A 16293-nucleotide genomic window follows, 5' to 3' on the forward strand; every position below is an offset into this window, starting at 1 on the left:
GGCCCAGCATCCGTACTTTCTTAATTTTCTCCTTTCAGTAAGTGTAACCCCTGCAACATTTCAACATTGCCAGCTAATTTTGGCAGTATCGCGTTGCCTCAGGGACGACATTACCGCACCTTGTGTTAGCCTTTGCTAAGGTCCATACTTGCAAAGCCTCACATCATTTCCTTTTGTTTAAATTACCTATTCTGCATTGCAATTTTTTTTCGGTATTTTTCAGAGGGAAGCCCCATTGTAAAACAAAATTATGCTTGACAGTACATTACCGCATGCTGTGCCCTTAGATGGCTGTAGCCTGAAGGGACCCTGCAAACCAATAGCGGCAACCGGAAGTCGCCACTACAATGCCACCGAAGGTCACGGACCACCAATTTTACAAGCAGATAGTACAGCCTAAAATATATAAAAGCAAAGAGGCCTGCCACTGAAAGATGAGTTTAGTTACATGAATGAAAATGCTGATACCTTCAGGTATTCTTCTAAAAGTGCATGCATGAGCAAACATAGATATATGTCTGATTAAAATTTCTTTAAGAAACCAACCAGTGCTAGGGGCATAAGTAGAATGGGTATCAAAGCGACGCAAGTAGTACAGTTACTCAAAGAGAAGTGCAGCAACAAGATCCTAGTAATGAAGGGACCGATATAGTGCTTATTCGGTGAGAAACAGTCGCATAGAGTGAGCTCCGGAGTTATCCAAGAGAGTCAGTTGTTGCTGTTGCAGTGCCCCAAAAGTACTTGCACTTGCGTTACGGAAAAAAAAAACATTAGATGGCGCAGCATGATGCACTTTTCACCCAGGTATCTTTTCCACCGTAGCATACATCCCTTTTCCAGTACTCATGGAATTGCTATCCAAGAAAAGAGGCATCAGATGCACAAAAGCACTCACTTCAGTCATTTCATTTTCTGTGAAATGCTTGATCACATTCTTCACCATCACGTCAAAGATTTTATTCTAATTCGCTTTGCTGCAATAGTGATCTGCCACATCTGGCACACACGTAAATCCTCTTTCATGACGCGGAAGCACCGCAGCAGCAATGGCCTTACGCTGGTCTCTGTTCTTTGTGCAGTTTCTCGGTGCCTTCTTGGGCCCCTGCCGGTATGGCCCTTCATCGGCTCCGGCCTGCGGGAGCCTCGTCGCAGACTTGTCCTTGGATCTGTTTCCCAACAGTCCTGACGCGCTAGCCTTCAACTCGTCGTTACCAAGTTGCGTCCTCTGCTTGAATGAAGTGGTGGCGCTGGGAGACTTCGCTGCAAACAAGGCATCCGGAGGAACATCTACAACGACGGGTGCGGCGCTGACGTCGGCAACAAAACCGAGCATCTCGAGCACCGTTGTCAGTGGGCGTGGAAGCACCGCAGCAGCAATGGCCTCACGCTGGTGACGCCATTGCTCTGCAGCTGTGTAGGTCAGTGAACTTCCTTATGAATGTTTTAAATTTGATGACCGGTGTTTAGTTTTGCTTCCACGCCCAGAAGCAGTGCTGCAACCCTTCAGTGTTCTTCTTTTGTTGATATGTGGGGATATAGAGAGTAACCCTGGTCCAGGGAATGCGTCGCTCCCTGAAATTTCGAAAATCCTGGATGACATACGTCAAAGGTCCATTGGCATGGAAGCAGCCCAGGCTACGATGTGTGACGACTTATCCGAGTTGAAGCGAGACCAACAGGCGGCAACACGCGATATTGCCGATATTAGAAAGCGTCTCGAAGCTGTAGAAAACGTAGCGACTGGCTTATGGTAGAGCATCCGCCTCGCATTCGGGAGGTGCTGGGTTCGATCCCCAGTGCCGCCGGGTACCCACCGGTTTCTTTAATGGGTGCAAGATTTACCCTGGCCTGGTGCTCGGCTCTTCTAGGGTGAAATGCTTGGGAAAAGGGTCTTAGACCAAACAGTTGCCTTGACGGATGAGTGATAAGTTCCCCCGACAAGCAACCATAAGTCCGCCTCGTGCGGCATAAGCCCAATTTGAGCTTCAGTATCAGAGATTACAGCAAGGCTGACTTCCAGGCTATTAATAACAATCTGTCTTTATTTTTAGATGAATTTTTGAGTGCTTATCTCGACCGTAGTGTTCATCGTAACTGGGAGATCTTCAAATCTAGAGTTTCTGACCTCGTAAATGAATACATACCCATCAAAAAGGCATATAGCAACAGTGCTGCCCCCTGGTACAACAGGTATCTTAATAAGCTTTCCAATTAGAAAAAAATAGTTTTCAGGACAGCTCGCTTCACGCACTCTGCAGTCAGGTGGTCCGCGTATAAAGCCGCTGCAGTCGCTTATTCAAAGGCATTAAAGTCAACCAAATGTACCTTCTTTAGTCAGACTCTTCTAGCTATGCTAAGTAATGACCCGAAACAGCTTTGGAACACAGTGAAAAGAAAACAAAATACCACCATACAACTATTTACCCTGGAAGGGGTTCCAGTTCCTGACCAACTGCGCGCATCGCTTCTCAATAGCACTTTTATCAAAGCCTTATCTAGCTCCACCGACACTTCCGTCTTACCTTCGCTCATAAAATATCACTTTTTACCAATGGATCCCATCGTCATCTCCTCAGAAGGAATTCGTGGCATTATTAACTAACTTAAATTGTCATCCTCTTGTGGTATCGATGGCCTCAGTACTAAATTCTTGAAAAGTATCGTAGGATATTCTTCCATTATACTACAGTGTATCTTTTCGCAGTCTTTAAACCATCACACCCTTCCGACCGACTGGCTCACTGGCAAAATAATCCCACTGCACAAATCAGGGGATACGCAAGATCCACATAATTACCGTCCCATCACACTTACTTCCGTCCCATGTAAAGTTCTAGAGCACATCCTATTTAGTCATCTTGTTAATTTCCTAAAATCAAAGCAGTTTTTTACTCCGAAACAGCATGGTTTTCGCAAATTCTTCTCATGTGAAACGCAGTTAATGATTTTCACTAACGACTTGCATGTTTGTTTAGACTCTGGACTCATTACTGATTGCTTATTCTTAGATTTTTCAAAAACCTTCGATAAAGTCAGCTATTCTCTTTTACTTTTTAAGCTGAGCCCACATAACATTGACCCTAATGTACTCAATTTGATTCGTGCCTTTCTTAGTAACTGTACTCAGTTAGTGTTCACCAATAACCACGACTCATCACCAGCGCCAGTACGTTCAGGTGTGCCCCAGGGGTCGGTCCTTGGCCCGTTATCATTTCTAATATACATGAATGACTTACGTTTAAAGATTTCATGTAACATGTGCTTGTTTGCTGACGACTGCGTAATTTACAGAGTTATTAATAACACTGATGATATTGTTCAGCTACACACAGAATTAAATTAAACTTATGACTGGTGCCAATTGTTGAAAATGGAAATAAACATAGCTAAATGCAAATGCACGCGCTTAACCCGTAAGCAGCAAACAAGCCCAGATTATTTTATTAACGACGCTCAGCTGAATCCAGTCTCGTCTTACAAGTATCTTGGCGTTAATGTTTGTTATTACCTTTCTTCGAATGCTCATATCAGGTTCATTACTTCAATGGCTAACCGCATGCTAGGGTACGTCCGCAGAAATTTTTCATCCTCTCCACCTTCACTGAAAATGCTACTATATACTACTCTCATTCGTCTGCCACTAGAGTACGCATGCTCGATTTGGGATCCTGACGCCATCACATTAACAAAAAAACTAGAGGCCGTACAGAATCGAAGCGTCCGTTTCATCGTTGGAAACTACCATCCCACTGACAGTGTAACAGAAATGAAATCTAATCTTAAACTCCCCTTACTCTCCACTTGCCGTAAGCTTTCACGCATTTGCCTCTTCTATAAAATTCACTGCCACAATCCTTGCCTGAAAGCCATCTGTGTAAACGCACCATCTTTCATCTCGCCTCGCATAGACCACAATCAAAAAGTAGCTGTTCCACACTGCCGCACAGTGACCTGTTCTAATTCCTTCCTCCCTAAAACATGTCACGACTGGAATAATCTTTCACCCACTGCCACCTGTGTTAGCGACACTGCGCGTTTTAAAAGCAAATTACTCACACTGTTAGAATCAGACCAATTGTGATATGTTGTCTACCCATATATAGACTATATAAGGTTTTCTTTTTTTAATCCTTGTATTTTTTAGCTTCTGTACTTTTGTTCTCAATGTTTTGTCCTCTGTTTTTAGCATCTTTCAATATTGTTCTATATATAGCGCTCTCTTTGATCTATGTATTGTTTTTTTCCCTGTCCCACCCCCTATGTAGTGCGAAAGCCCTGAGGGTAAAATAAATGAATGAATGAATGAATGAATCAAGAAGCTCAGCTAATCTCAGAAAGTTTTCATTGTTTACAGTGAAGAGCTAGAGCAACACTTTCTGTCGGGCAAAGAACTACACAGAAGGCTGCAAAGTGGACAGAAGCGCTGCACTGCCAACTTTCATTTCAGAAGAAACGAGGACAGCTATTTGTACACCTTCCTAGCTGTCAGGATACAAGACGAAAAAAGCTAGGCAAGGTCCATTTCATATGAAAGCTTGTATCACGGGATACCAATATAACACAAAAACAGTGTGATTAGTAGATTTTTTTTAGGCGGAAAAGGTAGGGGTTGGGCCAGCAAGAATTTGCGCAGCTGTATCTATGACGCATCAAAAAACCAAAGGTTGCGAAGAATGGCCCGGAAAGAAACGCTTAAAAGCACGATGAAAACAAGTGAAAAAATAAGACATGCTCTTTAAGGTGACAAGTGATAGAAGAGATAAAGAGCTCAGAGGGCAGCAAGTAGCAGGCCAAAAAGCGTAAAAGTTAAAAGTGATAAAAGTTGACTGTGAGGTAAAAGAAGAAGTGTAAAACAAGGAGCAAGTGGTGAAGGTAGAAAATAAAAATACTGCTGAAAGCCTAGGATACACATGATAAGACAAGTGTTGTGTAACTAAAACCAGGCATTGCGTGCAGATAGGCTAGTTCTTTTTGTGATATTGTGTAATGCTGCCATCTTGCAATTCACTGTGAGAACTGTAAAATTTTGGAAACAGGATGTTAATCCGAATTTGAAAGAATGCAAGTAATAGCGAAGAACAAAAACACACTGGCTTGTGAAATCGTCGAAGCAGGCAAGATACTGGCAATGAAAGACCAGTGCATAAGCAAACCTTCAGTTTCATTATTTGAAAATGTACCAGCCTATTTGTCACGCAGTATCAGATCTTAGATAAGCGACATTTGTCTCACCATCAACACTGTTCCCACTTCGAGTTATTGATCAATTCGCTCTGGCCCTACCATAAGCTTGCCGTCCCGGTTAGCTCAATTGGTAGAGCGACTGCTCCGGTGTAGCGGTGGTTCCGGGTTCGAACCCCGGACCAGGACGAATTTTTCTTTAACTACGAAGTTTCTGTGAAAGCTGTATAGCTTTCCTTTGTGGCCGTATGGCTGCGCTCGGGTGGACGTCAATGAGTAATTACTCTCTTATTACAATGCTTCATATTGTGACTATAGCTGGATACAACTGAAGAATGCAGCGGCAAATGCCCCTATGGTGTCGAATGATTCTGATGACTTCATGGTTAATTCCTATGCACTTGCTAATCTATCAGACCAGCTGGCAAAGGGAAAGGATTAACCACAAATTAACCAAAATAACCACAACATCGTAACGGTTGGTTGGTGCCAATCGACAGAGACTTCCTTTTAGCGGTATTTTAGCCTACAGTCTTGAGTTGTATACTATGCAAGATAACCCATGCATCCAGCATTGCATATTGTGGTGGCACACCCCTCGTTATGTGCTGCCTCAATAAACTGGCTCCTCAGTCAATTACGTGAGGATTGCTGATGAGATATGCAGCATTGTTATTGCTGCATTTGATATGAAGCTTTTTTGATGGGTGCGCTGTAAGCCGCACATAGTTCTTCCAAAGTGCATCTGTAGGGGGGAGTATATATGTCGAAGAAGCGAGGAGCCCAGGATGTTGTACAGACACGCTCAGCTGTGTTGACTAGTCTCGAGTACAGCTAAGCATGGTAGTGAAAGTACCTTTTCCTTGCAGCCCAGTTCAAACTGAGCATAAGCCAGGACACTGAAAAAGGCTGTTAATACTTGCATTATTGAGGCCTGCATGTGAGCCGCACTAACGTTGTCTGGAGAAAATGCTGCAGCATTGAAAATGTGCGACTTCAAATGCTCAACCAAAAGTTTTGTTAGAAGCTGTTGCTTAATTACGTTTTACACAGAATTACACAGAACATTTTGTGTGCATTCTGCATGAACCTTTCGCTGGGTTATTGCTTGAGGTTGTGGTTAGAAAAGTTTTTGCTCAGTACAGCAGGCACTTTGTACTATTCTGGGACAAAATTAGGGTGAGCGAGTAAAAAAAGGAATGAAAAATATTTGCGCCCGACCCGCGCCCCGTAGAGCACAACGGGCTTACTAATCTGGGACAGTGGAATCTATGTGCAGATGTTAGAGGGTAACGTCACATTCACGTAACAGCTTCCTCTGCAGCACTAGACATCATTTTAGACTCGGGTATCACTAGTGGGGTATTAGTAATGCAAACAAGGGTCTGCTCAGTTCTCTTAATTTCAGCTGCGCTAAAATGTGCATATCCCTTGTCATGCACCTAGATCTTTGTAAAGACAAAGCACGTAAATATGTGCTGCAAACTTATTACCTGTCAAAAAAGATTTTTGCTCACGGCTGTACTTTCGGGTAACACAAAATAGGTATGCTGATGATTCGGCCTGTGTATTCACAGACATTACTACCCTGGTGTCAAATAGTAATTTGAAGGAGCATTGAATGCTACCTGAAGTTGGCCTTTGTCGACAGGTTACTGGGGTCTGATTGCAAAGAAACTGAAATGGTGCTTTTATAAGCTACATAAAATGAAGAAACAAAGTACAGGCGGTGTCATGATTGCCTCATTTTCTGAGCAGACTGCAGTGTATTGACACGTCACATTTCTGGGCGCGGATCACAACACCCTAAGCAGCCCCGCAACTAGCTTCAAAATGTCGTCATGAGAGTCCTTTTCGGCGTATACGTGAGAATTTGAATTGATTGACCGGCAAATTTTTCAATTTAGTTTTCTCAGCAATAAATGCATTTTTTGCTGCCACACAGACATCAGCAAATTTGAAAAGTGCAGACAAAATGGATTTTTCTTAAGAACAACAGGTTGCATGGAGTCGTTTTGCATCCCTTTAAAACCTAGTGATGGAGTTCAGTGAGGAGCTTTCACGCAAGTAACAAAGTACTGTGGTCGTTAAAAACCTTACTAAAGTGAACAATTTGGAAAGGTACATTCTGGCTTGGAGCGTGGTTTTTGTACTGAATACTAAATATTACTGAAGATATTCACTAGTACACACAATGAAACTTAAATGTGGGCTTCAAAGGAATTAATTTTTTAAGGGGGGGGGGCAGGAGGGCCGCAGTCATCATGCAATGTCTATTACTTGTTTGAAGACATTCTCACTGTCCGAGGAGTAGGAACGCTCTGTCCTTGCTTCAGGACCATTGCAGCTGTGAATCCTGTCCGGGCAGGCAACGAACGCAGAGCGCTCAAAGAAGCAACTCTCCCTGTCTGCAAAAGTTGCTAGCATCATCACATCACTGCAAGACTTTGATTTTTTACTGTTCTGAAATGTGACTTTTTAAATCAATATTTATTGCGTACGCTGTGACAAAGCAAACAGCCTGTGGCAAGCCTTATCATGCAGCAGTCACAAGAGTGGATGTGCTATATATAGGGAATTAATGTTTTATGGCTACACTGATAATTCAAACAGCTTGCGGCATGCCTTACGTCCTGTTGCTTGTATCTCCCTGCTTCATGCCGTACAAGTGTCAGGTAAGACACAATTTGCATAAGATGCCTTATTTTGCGTATACTTGCTGTTACACTTTAGTGGCTGGGCCGCCGCGGTGGCTCAGTGGTTATGGTGCTCGGCTGCTGACCCGAAAGACGCGGGTTCGATCCCGGCCGCGGCGGCTAGAATTTCTTTGGAGGAGAAATTCTAGAGGCCCGTGTACTGTGCGATGTCAGTGCACGTTAAAGAACCCCAGGTGGTCGAAATTTCCGGAGCCCTCCACTACGGCGTCTCTCATAGCCTTAGTCGCTTTGGTACGTTAAACCCCATAAAACAAAACCAAACTTTAGTGGCTTATTTTATGAATTGTAGCACTGCTTTCTATATTGTATGTGTTACTATTTTCATTTTAATGTTATTGTTGTCTCAAGATAAGACATACTAACTAGAGTGAAAAAATGTTTTGCAGTTACGCTGTGATAAAGCAAACTGCCCGTGGCATGCCTTATGTCCTGTTGATTGCATCTTGATGCTCAATGCAGCACTAGTCATAAGCAAAGCATATTTTTCCAATACACTCTCCTTTTGCGCATGCTTGGCATTTGTGCTGTGTCTGGTTGTGTTCATTGTTCAGCTATTATTAATTTATGTCGTATTCATCGTATTATATTGCCGCCGCGGTGGCTGAGTGGTTATGGTGCTCGGCTGCTGACCCGCAAGACGCGGGTTCGATCCCGGCCGCGGCGGTTGAATTTCTTTGGAGGGGAAATTCTAGAGGCCCGTGTACTGTGCGATGTCAGTGCACGTTAAAGAACCCCAGGTGGTCGAAATTTCCGGAGCCCTACACTACGGCGTCTTTCATAGCCTTAGTCGTTTTGGGACGTTAAACCACATAAACCAACCAACCAACCATTGTATTGTATTACTATTTTAGAGCGAATCATGCCGTTCTGTATGACAGAAAGGCACAGGCTTCGTTTCTATTTTGCTTGCCATTACTGCATATTTCGCATGCTTTTTACTGTATGGCTGTAGTTACCCGCGGTACTTCAGTGGAGCGGGCGAGGTCACTTTCAACCTCAATCTACTTTCTGTATGGCTGTAGTGCAGGCAGGACAATTTAATTTTCGTTTTTCTTCGGCCACTCACCTACCGTTTATCTCAATTCAGCGATGCTGAAATACATTACTGTATAGTAAAATACCAGCCATGATGGCATTGTTTAACACTGCATATTTTCCAATATTCTTGAATGCTAAATTGTCATCGCTTGTGATTGTTTAAAAGCGGTGAAATATTTTATTCTGTTGAAATGTGGCAGCAGTCCTAATGTTCTGTATCGGCTTTTATGTCGATCAATAAAAGATGATGTGAAAGAAATAGTGTGTGAAATGACAGAATATGGAGTTCCACAGAAAATTTCTGTGAGTCATGAAAAAAAAGCTGTTAAATGACATAAAACATGGTAACAGAAAATGGAACACCACAGAATTTTCCTCTTAGCAGCAAAACGAAAAAACCCGCTGAAATGACAGAGAAAGTAAAAACAAAAACATACGATAACAGAAAATTTCTGTCATCTTAGCTGAAATTATTTTGTTAGTCGAAAACAGAAGATTTGTAAAATGACAGAAAAAGTAAAAAAACCGAAAACTTATCATAACAGAAAATTTCTGGCAGGTCAGCTGCCAGAAAATGTCTTTTTTTTCATAAATATTTGTTACAGCGCCGCACTGACATGAGCAGCTGAGACAACGCAGGCGTAAGTAGACCGGACCAGATTCTGCGGCGTTGGAGAAGAGAACCTTTAGCGACGAGGTGCATTGCGTTGCTCTGTGTCTAGTGTTCATGTTCAGAACCGAGAATAAAGTGCGTAGTGTGGTGCGGATGAAAAAAAAACGAGCAGTTCCACCTTAGTGCGCCCTGTCTGAACAACATCAACGGCTGTACACTGTAAACAAGAATCAACTCAAATGGAAGTTTAAATGTTTGGCGTCACCGTTTAAACTCCATATGCGGAAGCATTTACTCCGTCAATATGAAGTAAAAATGTGCTAAATGACCTATTTTACTCCCTGCATTTAATAATGAGGCATAAAGAAGGATTCTCCTCCTCATAACTCTCATTTTGAAATGAAGTTTCTTAGTCTCAGTTTCTCAGTCCCTAAGTCCCCAATGGAGTAAAAAAACTATTTTGCGTCATCCGCTCCGCCATCTAGTGCCTCGTCTGCTTCTGGTCAGTCGCCTCATAATGATGGTCAGTGATGACCCCTTGGCTACCGTCGTAGCTAGATCTCTGCTAACTTCTGCTCTCTCACGGGTGCTTTGCGCGGTGCAAGATATCGGCTTGTTGACCTTTTCCGCTAAGCTACATAACTGAACTGCTTCTGTGAAGCATGCAGTGCTCTAACTATACCTGGTATTCCTTTGTTAGTGTCGCCACCCCGTTACAGCCCCTGATTAGGCCTAATTCTCACAGCTTTTTTCAGTGTGGTTCTCGTGGTGTGTTGCAGCAGATTATAGTGCGTTGCATGAAGAAGGAATGGTGGAAGAAAACAGTTCCAATGTTGAGCTCTTGATTGAGCTGATGAGACTACATTTTTCTCAGTCATATTGAAAAACCAAGCCTTAAAGAAGTCAATATAAAAGCAAACACTGTCATACCAAACTACCTTCAAGGATGTATTCATTATAAACTTATTGGAAAATTTTAATATTGTTTTTTTAGGAAAGGAATTCACGCAGTAGCTGCAAAACCTACCTCGGTGGATGCCCGAACGCGCCCTAAGGGAACGGATAAAGGAACGAGTGAAAGAAGAAATGAAGAGATGCCGTAGTGGAGGTCTCCGGAATAATTTGGACTGGGGACATTCAACGTGCACTGGCATCGCATAGTACACGGGCGCCTAATTAATGGCAAGCTTAAACAGCACGCAGTTATGTTGAACGCCATCGCCTAACCACTATGACCCTGCAGCATGCGAGTGCAACTGGGAGCCGTAGTGTCGTGTTCGTCGACCAAGCGACGCCAGGCCGCTCCAACAACCCTTGCCTCCTCCGCGCAACCCGCCGCCCGCTTCCAAGAAACAAGCGCGGGCCGGCCATTCCCCACAAAAGCAGGCAGGCGTCTGTCTCCCCCGACGACGTCTGATCCCCACAGCCCCGTCGACTGACGTATTCCCGATTTCCTTGCCGTGACCGTCTGCATTCCCACAGCGGCGAAATTGTTTTCTTCTACACTCGCTCTCTCTCTCTCTCTCTCCCTCTACGGTAATAAACCCCCAGTCTCCACCCAGCAACCGCCAGGAGAGGATCCTCGCACGCGGGGCTCCCACGCCCTGCACCAACGCCGCTATTAACACTGGCGACGAGAAGTGGGATGTAGAGCGTACGCAGTTCGAGGTGTCGCCGATGGCTACTGGAGGACTGCACGGTGTCATCGAGCCTTTTCGTGGATCGTGGATACAGCGCCTCACATTCTACCTCGTGGCAAACGATGTCTCCGACGATGCAAAGAATCACGCGCACCTCCTGACGCTATGCGGACCGACACCTTTGAGACTGCTCGCGTGCTGGTCACACCGAAGACTCCCGGAGAAGTCAGCTATGGATACCTATAGTCACACTTCTCCTGAAGCACGTCGATGGCAGACCATCCGAGCTGTACAGCCGGTACGCTTGACCATCCGAGCTGTACAGCGGTAACGTTTCCAGCGACGTGACCAACTGCCGTAAAGTCGATCAGCAGCTACGTCGCAGCCCTCAAAAGTTTGACAGCCGACTGCAACCCTGGAGTGCTGACGACAACGCCTGCAACATCGACGACGCCGACAGAAAGCAGTCGATCAGCAGCTACGTCGCAGCCTTCAGAAGTTTGACAGCCGACTGCAACCCGGGAGTGCTGACGACAACGCCTGCAATATCGACGACGCCGACGGAAAGCAAGTCGATCAGCAGCTTCGTCGCAGCCCTCAAAAGTTTGACAGCGGACTGCAACTCTGGAGTGCTGACGACAACGTCTGCAACATCGACGCAGCCGACAGAAAGCCACTTGATCAGCAGCTACGTCGCAGCCTCAGAAGTTTGACAGCCGACTGCAACTCTGGAGTGCTGATGACAACGTCTGCAACATCGACGCCACCAGAAGCGTGCTTTGGACCTGGCCCTGCCATCAAAAAGTGCGTCAAGGCAGCAGCGAGGACTCAAGGGAGTGACGAGCTCCGCAGAAGTCCACGAGACTTCTCAACACAGAAACGGAACGGTTCGTAGGCACCTTGGTCACATTAAACCAGGTGCAGCAGCCTACCCGACGGATGATTCGCCATCGGACCATCGGACAAACGGACCAGCAGCAAGCGAACAATACACTGTGCCGGCTCCGTACGTGACCACGCTACCAGCGGAGACTTCGCCTGTGCTCGACCTGTCTACAGCGCCCCCCTCCGAACATGGAGAACCGGCGGCCGGTCTGGACGACAGTGCGACAGAACCTTGCGGAGACCAGCCCAACAGTTCCACGCAACAGCAAGCGCTACAACCCCAGTGTGAACGGCGCCCGCCCGACCGATACGGTGACCACAACTAAGGAGGAAAGGATGTCGTGTTCGTCGACCATGCGACGCCAGGCCGCTCCAACAACCCTTGCCTCTTCCGCGCATACCCGCCGCCCGCTTCCAAGAAACAAGCGCGGGCCGGCCATTCCCCACAAAAGCAGGCAGGCGTCTGTCTCTCCCGACGACATCTGATCCCCACAGCCCCGTCGACTGCCGCATTCCCGATTTCCTTGCCGTGACCGTCTGCATTCCCACAGCGGCGAAATTGTTTTCTTGTACACTCGCTCTCTCTCTCTCTCTCTCTCTCTTCCTCTACGGTAATAAACCCCCAGTCTCCACCCAGCAACCGCCTTGAGAGGTTCCTCGCATGCGGGGCTCCCACGCCCCGAACTAACACCACCATTAACACGTAGTGTGTTGACGATGGACGGTGTCCGAACAAGAGCGTCACCAAGTACGGCAAGCTGCAGAAGCTGCGCCACGAAGCGATCCCGAAGGCACGTCCGTGACGCAATGAGTGTAACAGCGAGGAGGCGGCTTATCAGCAAAACTGGTAAGGCCGACTATTTGTAGCCGATGGGTTTAATCATGTGTGCGACGTGTGTGACAGGCAATTCGGCTTCAGCGCGACATTGTGACAGTCACGTTGAACCGAGCATCGTGGAACCGTAGACCGGGTGGTATATCAACACCTTATGACGGCATGGGCAAGAAGCAACGAGAATAGGCGCGTGCGCCGCGAGCACACGGCAGCACTAACGTCGTCCGCTAATCTTTCGCGAAATGCACGCACAAAACCTGTCGCTGTTGGCTCCCGTCTCTGCTAAGCAACGATCCAGGCAACACGTGGCAAATACAATTTACTTTCAGTACGTGAAGAATATGTGAATATGCTTTTGTTCGTTATGTGAACCGTGAGATAATAGGGAACCTACGTAGGCACAGGTTGAGCAGAGGGTGCTCAAGTCAGACTAAGCGTTTTTTTAAAGAAATACAAAGAGCACTGCAGAAAAGTTAATTTTGTACATGCGATACGCGGTCAGGCGGGCGCAAACTGTGGGACTAATTGTCATGGTTATATGAGTAATTAACTAAATGAAATAATAAAATGTTTATTCCGTGCAGTTAGCATGCATGCTTTTATTGAAAACTTCGAGATAGTAGCATGGAATTACTATTCCATTTAGTAAAATTTTAGTAACGCGCCCCTGTTCTGAGATATGCGTGTCTGGAATTTCAGCCCAATCCAAGTGATTACGCACCACTAGGCATGAAGCTTCTTCCTGGTGTGTGGGCCGCCGCGGTGGCTCAGTGGCTATGGTGCTCGGCTGCTGACCCAAAAGACGCGGGTTCGATCCCGGCCGCGGCGGCTAGAATTTCTTTGGAGGAGAAATTCTAGAGGCCCGTGTACTGTGCGATGTCAGTGCACGTTAAAGAACCCCAGATGGTCGAAATTTCCGGAGCCCTTCACTACGGCGTCTCTCATAGCCTTAGTCGCTTTGGGACGTTAAACCCCACAAAACCAATCTTCCTGGTGTAACGCAGCTGTGGAGCGACAGGCGACGGGGATTACTTGTCCAGCAGTGCGGCATCGCTGCGCTTGACTGCATGTGTAGTCTAAAGCAACACCACGTCTTATCCCCCACTTTAATAGCAATCGCTTATAGGGGCCCAGAAACACATTTTCAGTGCATTGGTTTGCCTGTTGGTTGCATAGAATGAGTTATAGAGATGCTATAAGCATCAACCTTACCACGTATATTCTGCATTTTAATCTTCGAAGTATCTCAGAAAAACAAATTGCTGGCGCGGTCTGTGTCACCACACAGTGACAGTTTTTAGCAGTGGATATGACATCATTGTGCGGGAGCCTGATGATTTTACAAACAGTATATATACTGCGAACTGTGTTAATAAATGAAGATAGGTATTGTCACGTTTTCGGGTTTGATATTAGATCAACACCCACACGTTTGCCTTACGTAAAACGCCTGCAAAGCAAACAAAACAAAAAAGCACCACCAGGGGTTCTGGCTATTGTTTTGCATCGAAGGCCTTTGCGCCTCTCTGTACACATGCATATGTGACCTAGCCCACAGCACTAAAGGCTACTATCTATGTATCTGAGAACCAGGGTATCGAACCGGAATTTTTTCGGGTTCGGTTCGGGTTCAGTTCCGGGTTCGGCACCAGTGCCACATTCCGTTCCGGTACGAACCGGTTCAAACGGGTTCAGACCACAAAATATTCTGAACATAGATGGTTTTTAATCAATGTTGTTGTGCTGTTTACACTTCTGTATGATAAACGTGTATAAATAAAAACTGCAAATATTGCTCAATGCGAAATGTTTTGTTTTACTGTCCGCTATAAAAAGATAAAAATTTGCGGCAAAAGCCGCGAAATAAAATGCACTGAAAATTAGTGCACATCAACTATGTATACGCTGTAGAATATATCTGCTGCGCAAAATATACAGCTTCTGCAAAACCCTTCAGCTTCAGGAGTTTCAGCGTCCTCGTCGCGCGAGTAATAGTTCTCTCCTGAAGCTCGCGTCAGTCGGGAATTGCTCCTGCGCAGGTATAGTGCTCTACTATATAGCGCAGAGTACTTTATTGGACGCCTTCAGGACCGCCGCATGCGCCCACCATGACAGGAAGATGTCCTGTATCGGCAGGCATATACAGAGAAGACATCTTTCCGTCACCCCAAAACCGGCTTGCCAGTCCTCCCCCCCCCCCCCCCCCCCCGGCGCACCTCTAACATGTATCTCAATAGCTTACCAAACATTTTATTTACCTCACCTGTTCTACATTGCCTTCGTAACTCGCGTTATATACCTGTATCTCGACTACCTATAGTTCAGTTTCTTCAAAAACACAGCTAATTGTACTTTTCGCTACTACAGTGCAAGATTAAGATTTTGGCGTATGCTGTGTCGTTGCCATCTCTTGCTGTGATAGAACAAATATGATAAAAAAAGCAGGTTTGGGTTGGTTGGGAGCACTTCGTATTTCTATGGACACAAATTTGCGACACCTTCTTCGCGACGTTGCGTTGACACTGTTGCAAGTGCTGCACTGCCCGAGGAAGACCAAATGCGCTTCAAACAGTGTTTGACTTGCCTGGGGCGCTGTCAAAGGCAGTCTATGCGTGGGCAAAATGTCTTGCTGCTTTGATAGAGTCTGGTGAATCTGTCGTGCACTTTTTCTCCACGAACTTGTTTCAGGATTTTTATTTTTCTTGGCAGCTGTGCTTATTACGTTACCAAATGCTCATCTCTCTTTTCTGTACATAGTTGGGGGTTATTTTTGTGTTCATACATTCCATTTCCTCAATCTTCGCTTTTCCTTAGAATACCTGCACGGCCTCTCCAGAAGGCGGCTGAGAACGGTTCTAATGAGTCATTAATTCCTCTATGCTTATACCTGCAGCCTTACCTAGCCTTTGTTGACACCGGTGTATTAAAGCGAATTCAGCGGATGTAGATTCAATAGGCCACAGATCAAACGTGGACCGTAGGGGTTTGGACGTGCCTTGGATCTAAGGGGATGTTTGTGGCGTGATCAGTGAATTGCTGCATAAGCAAGCAACGAGAAACAATTGAACAACACAATTATGTATCGTGTTGTGATACGCTATGTTCGTTTGGGACATAGCCTACTTCAGCAATCTCTTAGAACAGACATTGAGATCACGCCTTACACTATGAATTTCCACCTGTGATGAAAACCCCCGGAGTTCCGTGTGAAAACTTTCTTGTTAATAGGCGTTTTTAGCGTACAGGAGACGTGCTGGCGGAGACGTTTACCGGTATACCGGACGCCTCCTGCGCACGACCAATGACATGGGTTGGGCCAGGCGGAGTCACAGCACGGTCGCAGTCGGCCGCCGGTAAACCGGTATACGTCTCCGCTAGCGCTTG

The 16293-nt window shown here is 45.7% G+C and overlaps 1 protein-coding gene across 6 annotated transcripts in view; it reads right to left on the reverse strand.

Annotated features, from left to right (window-relative positions):
* LOC149357809 (anaphase-promoting complex subunit 10-like) overlaps window positions 1-16293 on the reverse strand; it is a 113899-nt gene that overhangs the window by 31080 nt on the left and 66526 nt on the right. Inside the window, exon 6 of one of the 6 annotated variants that reach the window (XR_016291892.1) lies at window positions 1021-1260. The exons of the other annotated variants lie outside the window; for them this stretch is intronic. The gene's annotated coding sequence lies outside the window, so the exon portion shown is untranslated. Of the gene's footprint in view, window positions 1-1020; window positions 1261-16293 lie in introns of those variants that run through there. 6 annotated transcript variants of the gene reach the window in all.

The sequence above is a fragment of the Amblyomma mixtum genome, chromosome 3 (assembly GCF_055824585.1).
Source record: "Amblyomma mixtum isolate Tamu chromosome 3, ASM5582458v1, whole genome shotgun sequence".
Classification (NCBI taxonomy): Eukaryota; Metazoa; Arthropoda; class Arachnida; order Ixodida; family Ixodidae; genus Amblyomma; species Amblyomma mixtum.